Source organism: Cygnus olor, chromosome 22 (genome assembly GCF_009769625.2).
Source record: "Cygnus olor isolate bCygOlo1 chromosome 22, bCygOlo1.pri.v2, whole genome shotgun sequence".
In the NCBI taxonomy this organism is placed as follows: Eukaryota; Metazoa; Chordata; class Aves; order Anseriformes; family Anatidae; genus Cygnus; species Cygnus olor.
Window position 1 is genome coordinate 5,876,986 of NC_049190.1, and position 6,798 is coordinate 5,883,783.

The window sequence follows — 6,798 nt, forward strand, 5'->3', positions numbered from 1 at the left end:
TGTGTAGGGCACAGGTTAATTCTGTTATTTGTATCAGGGTTTTTTGACTTGTGCTCTCATAACAAAGTAATCTCTTTAGCTACATTTCCTTGAAAATCTATATGATGAGCAGGGAATCAGTAGGCTTATGGCATCAAGATACAGCATACCTTTAAATCCAGTTACACAAAGGAGGAGCATACACTTTGTACCAATAGCAAAAGCACAGGGAAATCTCACAGAAAAACCTACGTGGAAGCAAGCAGCATTTGTCATCAGCAACTGATTCACCTCATAACGAACCAGGATATGCTATGGTACAAAGAACCTCACCTGTAACTTTCTCCTGGTGGGGCCCTGGAGTAGGCATAAAACCCCTACGTAGAGGTACCTCATCTGGAATATTTAACGTTTAAACCTGGTTGGGCCAAAGTTTTAGTTGGTCCCTTTCCATAATGATAGAGTGAGGGATTTTTTGCCAGGTTTTTGCTTTTAAAAGCAGACTTTCTTATTGGAAGTTCTCACACCCATATACCTGCAGTTTGTTTCTGAAAGACTAAAGTGCTTCCCCCTGCCTTTTAGAAGTTAGCTGAGGCTGTACTGAATATTTGTAGCAGGACTAGCACTTGGCTACAGAAGAAAAGGAAATGAAGAACCACTGATCTCAGCATTTTCACCTAGGTCATGCAGCCAAAAGGGCGACCACACCTGACTTAAAGAATAATGCCCCTATTGTGTAAGAGCAGACATAATCCTCACCATCATTTCTGTCCTGTTCCGTGCACAATTTAGACTGACAGATGCGAGCTATCAACTCACTTGTGTTTGTGTGGGGACAGACCTCTTGGTACTGAGCTCTGCCCTAAACAAGTTAGGAGAGTTTAGATTGCTCCTCAGGGGGGGCTGGCATAGACAGGGGAACACGGTGGAAAACAGCAGCTGTCTGCCATCAACCTGAAGCACGCAGCAAGAGGGAGAAAGGGAACCTGACTGTGGTAAGCTGCTGACCGAGAGGACTAGGTGTGACGGCACGCCTAGCACAGAGGTATGTATCATTAGGAGCTGCTTTATTACATATATCCTACACGCATATATATGTACATACATATATGTGAATTTATGCATATGATGCAGGTGATCCTCCTGTAGGACACTTTCCTTTGGCAGTACTATTGATGAGCAGCTTGGATAATTCCAGTAATTCTCTTTTTAGCATTTCAGTACTCTCGCTCCCCCAGGCCAGAGGGTGCTGATTCAACCACACCAACGTATGTTTCTGACTGCACAGTAATAACTACAAAACGTGAGCAGCACTGAATACAGGCAATTATCCTCTTTTTACGCTGTACTGAATCAGAACAGGTGGATGTTTTATTGTGAATTCTCTGCTTAAGAAACACCCAGGGCTTTGGTGAAGTCTGCTTGCTTAGTATTGCCTCCCAACCCAGAAGCTTGTCCTGAATCTTCCAAATATTTCTTGGTGCAGCCCTGCCAGACAAAGCAAGACTTATTCATACTCTATCACATCACCTTTTTCAACACGGGAGAAAACAGCCTTACAGCAGAAGATGCACAGATGCTGACAGTTTTTCCTTAAGAAATTCATCAGAAATCACAAGCCTGCCAGCAGCTACGGATTTGGTTACCAGCAGCTATGGCAAGGCACTTTGGTTGCCCTTTGGAACAACAACAGTGTGGTTAAGAAAAGATAACTTGCACAAGGAGTGCCATGCCGTGCTGCTCCATAAGATGATTTGATATAATAAACTATCTCAACATCTCCGTCAGTTATCACTAAGGGCACACTCACCTTCTCTTCCGAGCCTTCCCTTAACTTCCAGCCAACACCAGCTCCATGCAGCGCCAGCTGCTGCCTACCCACCCTGCTCCAATCTGATCTCTTTCCACAGAGGGAACACAAAGCTGGCCAGAGCTCTGTGGGGTGCTCTCGCCAACCCAAAAGGAAATGCAAGCACGTGTGGCACCTGAGCTAGACCCAACCTAACCTGGATTTGCTGGTACTGATTCTTAAACCGCAGCTTCACTCCAGACAACATACCTGTCCTGCAGGTCACAGGAGCTTGTAGCGTGTTGTAGTTCAAAAAACGTGTTTTAAGTTTTAAGGAAAAAGAGCCAAATGACCTTAAACAACCTTGGCAGAAAACAGTACATCAAGGAGTTCCCTGGCTCTTGGCATGTGTCAAAACCCATCAGTAGCATCCTTTTTTATCACGCTAGCTGTGCCACACAAAACAGGCAGAAAAAATGGCCTTGACAATGGAGAGATGTGGCCTAAAATGGCCTTTGTTTTCCTGCTAGTGCTTCTGCATATTCCAGCCAGTTAGGAAACACTGTTGCCTAGCAAACTGAAATCTGAAATATGGAAATCTCAAGTGTACTGGAATTTTTGTCGGCTCATTTATACTTCCTATCTTTTGCTGATATTTCTTACTTGTTCTGTTGGGAAGAACCCTTTTGCCAAAGGAGCTAGTCATTCATGACAAAAAGATTTTAAAAATGAAGGTCACCTTGCCACCATCCAAAATATATTCCATACACTGTAATAGAATAAAAAAAGGAAGCTGATTAAAAAATTAACCTCTGCAGATGACTTTGAATCAGGAAAAGAAAGTTGTGCCAGCAGACAGCTCTAATGCAAAACTGAGCAAATGCCAGAATCCTTATCTGCAGTTGCTTTTAGCAGAGATTGAGGTGCTCGCTCTCTAGCAAATGTGTGTTATGACAGGGAGTCTGGAGGGATTTCACCCATCTCGGCAGCACCTTGGGATCAGTGTATGCCATTACAAACAATAAATACTAAGTTCCCTCAATAATGGGAAAAGAAAGAGAAGCTGCTTAATGGGTTTTGAAGAACTTCTCCTGCCATAGTTCCTAGATAAGCTTTAAGTAGACGTGTCTGCTTTCTAGCTTCAGAAAAACTGACAGGTATTTACAGAGTTAAGACAACCTATTGCCTGTTTTTTTCCAAGTATATATGTATTTGTTTCAAAAGAGACACTAACTTCCTATAGAAGCCTGCCCTACGACAGATAGTAGAGCTGTTCTTCCCTTCCCTCGGTTGCTCTGTGTCTTTGGTCAGGATTTTTGTCCCCGGAGTTTATTCCTGCGGGACTCTCCTTGCATCGCTACAGTACGAACACTAGCAGCTGGGTGAACCTGTTAGCCTGGATGCACGAAGCCAACCACCTACCTCATCCACAGTCTCTCTGGCACAGCAGAAATGCTCAGCACTCTCCCACTCGGGATGCTGCCAGGGTTCAAGGTAGCAGCAACAGGACCACGACAGCCGGTGACACAGCTGCCGTACGCCCAGCAGAGGCAATCCAATCCACTCAGCTACTTAACGGCCTGCTCTGAAACACACGATGGTGGTGTGGGCTTACCTGAAGCTGAGAGCCATTCCGATGTCTCCTGCATCTTGCAAGAGCAGCACTGTTTTGTCCCTATGGAAGGAGCTCCTGAGTTTGCTGACTCCGGGCAGATACAGCGCCCTTTCACCGTGTCTGCGTCACTTTGACTCACAGCCACAACACAAGTTTAAAAACAAAACCAGAATAAATCCTATCAAACCAGACACAAACCCAGCTTTCTAATTACAAAGTGTAAATAAAAACATAAACAGCAGCTTGGTTTACGCTTAACAGTGCTCCTTACTGCCTGTATTTACACGTGTCCTGCTCTAGCAGGAGACAGAGACTGTAGAAGTACTGCCCCTGCAGGACTCACCCTCTGACTGTGGGCTCTTCCTCCTGGCCACAGCTACCTAAATACACCTTCACATCGCCTTTCAAAGACATAGGGTGCTATTTTTGTAACAGCAAAGCACTTAGGGTTTTTTAGGGAATCCTCAGTTTTGCATATTAACATGTTCCTGCCTGCCCTGCTCTCCTAGCACGTTTGGAATAACTCAGTGAAGTTTATGATTCTTGTCAAGTTGCCAGCATCCTGCAGAGACTGCATATGACACTGTGACAACCCAACTGACAGAACGGATAACTGTCTCTCTCTGCTTTTCACCAGCTTTAAGGCAGCTTCAGAGTCATTACACGACAACCTGAGTTGGAAGAGTTATTTCAGTACAGGAACACTGTTAAAAGCAAACCACAACACAACAGCTCACCAGCTTATTGCTTGGCATTTACACTACACACACTCAGGCCACCCCAGCTATGAAATAGAACTTATTTCCATGCAGAATAAGGCAGTGCAAAGAGATGTTAGTAATTCACAAAGTTGCAGTGACTCAAGGGCTTTTGACTGTCTGCCCATACCCATATCTTCACTGTGTAACTGAGAACAAGGAAGAAACAATTCTCACCACGGGCTTTCAGGCAGCTTGCTTAAGTGGTCAAAGAGCCCTCAGCGCAAATACTTTTATAAGTAATCAAGCATATTTTTGCATGTAGTGTTTCCCTCTGTCTCATAAATACCAACTAACCACTGTTTCTCCAGGGACAAACCAAAAAATGTTCCCGTTGCTGAGAAGTCATTCAAAGTGACACATCGGCATGTTAAAGTCACTTACCCAGCTCCAAACAACGTCAGCATCTTTTCAGGTCCTTGCTTCCAGGTCCTTGTTAACTCTTTCTGCAGCATCAGCACAGCAGGTAAGATGACACGACCTTTGGCAGGTTTGCTCTTTTACTTTCAGGGCCACCACCGCCTTGCTCTGGATCAGTGCATCCACTTAGCAGCGCCCCTTCCTGGATTTGGTGACGTCTTCTGTTTTCTCTAAGCGTCATTGCAAAACCGTCTGGTCCTGGAGCTATTGAAGACCAGTATGTTCCTCCCTCAAGGATTTTGGTTCTGGAAGGTGAGTTACTTTGCTCCAGGCTTTGCAAACTGGAGGACGGTGAGAAAAAGTAACGTTACAAGACACAGATATAAGGCTTACCAAATTAGTTTGGCAGATACTTCTAGACATAAGTGAACAAATTGGTCCTTAAAACTTTTACCTCCGATTTATCAGTTTTATCAGTCCTGCCTCAATGCAGGACACCTTACACAAGATTAATCCCTGCTCAAACTGGAAATTGCTGGTAGCATTTATAACTGAAAAGAAATCAGGGCTCCTCTAAAAGGTGAATGAGAATGTCAGTGTCTTACCACAGTTCACAGGTATGAACTCTGTTGGACTTGTGGGAAAGCAAGTATCAGAGATCATTTTAAAGGCAAAGTGTTTACACTATATTGGGAAAAAATCACACTCTAAAACTTTGAGAGCTCTGTCAGCTGACAGGCTCATGTCTCGGGACAAACGAGAATAATTTAGCAATAAAACTAAATGGAATCTGAGAGATCTGAGTTTAATACCTTGTACTACCACAATCTTCCCACATACTCTTGGATTGGTCACTTTACGTAAGATGCATCATCCCTAAGCTAATTACTTAAAAGCCCAAATTAGTTAGTCAAAGCCAAAAGCTAGTCACCCAGAATTATTTTTATAGTCCATGGAAAAAATTGGTTATATCCAGAGAGCGATTCATCCTACAGGAAGAATCTGGGGGAGATCAGATGAATTGGCCTCTGGAGGTCTCAGTGGTGAGTAATTCAGATTCTGTACCTAGAAGTTTAAAGCATAAGTTAAGGAAGACGAATCCAGCCTACCATCTCTGGAAGCCATCATTTCCCTTTGCAAACAGATGCCACATCTCTTTGATACCTCCTGGCAGCAAAGACCGGGAGATACACTGTGCCACTGTAAGATGCTGGAGTGCTAATGGAGTCCAGACTCAAAACTACACAGCGTATTGTCCACCCACACTGCACTTTTAATGTTGATTACCGTCTGCTTCTCCTGGCACACTGTTATTCTACTCCTTGTTAGCCCTGGCTATCCCATCACTTACTGGTACGCAGCAGGACTGGACACGGAGAGGCACAGTGGGAGGAATGGCGTCCGTGATTTGCAAAAATGACCCTCTATTTCAGTACACGTTCACAGAATGCCCATTAAATGACCGTACTCAGGTTGTATTCAAAAGTTTTATCAGCTACAGCAATGCCACCCTGAGGTTTTTATCGAATGAAGCACCAGGTCAGTAACTCAGCGCGGCTCGAAATACAAGGTGAACAGATGATGGCGAGTTCCAGCACACACCAGTTGCCTGGCTCACGGAAGTTTTCGCACCATTGTACAAACAACTGAACCAGCCCATGAGGAGCACCTCAATATGCAAACTGACCATCAAGGCACAGAAGTACTATTTTTTTTTCTTTTTTTTTCCCTGAGTTATTTAAGGCTAGAGCAGAGGACAGTGTTAATGTTTAACCATTCTGCTGGTGGCAATTCCCACAGCTGCACTTGGATGTGACCATAAAAAGGAGTGAATGATGTATTTAGCCACCACTAAATGGCCCAGTGTGGCACTGTGAATGCCATTTGATTTACAACACATCTAACCTTCCACATAACTACGATTCAAGTAAGTTTCAGAATGAGGTTAGTTCGTTGCTACCCAACTGCAGTACCAAAACACATCTCTGTTTGAGGCGGTCTTCTTGCTGGCACATAGGACACAGCAGCACGTTCTCCTTTCCCCACGTCTCTTCCCACTTACTGTCACAAGTCGTTGTGTTTAAGGTTGTGGGGGAAAAGCCTAAACAGCAGACTGCCATCATATACTGCACTGCGAACAGTACTCAGACAGAAGGGTCCCGATATCAGGCACCCATGTGAGGCAGAACCAAGTGCAAAAGCTGAGTCTGCTGCTACTTTGTTCTTGTTTCTATGGTTCAGTTTTGCCCTGTGAAAAACAAGTAACAAGGCTTCTGTATTTACTTAAAAACTGTGCT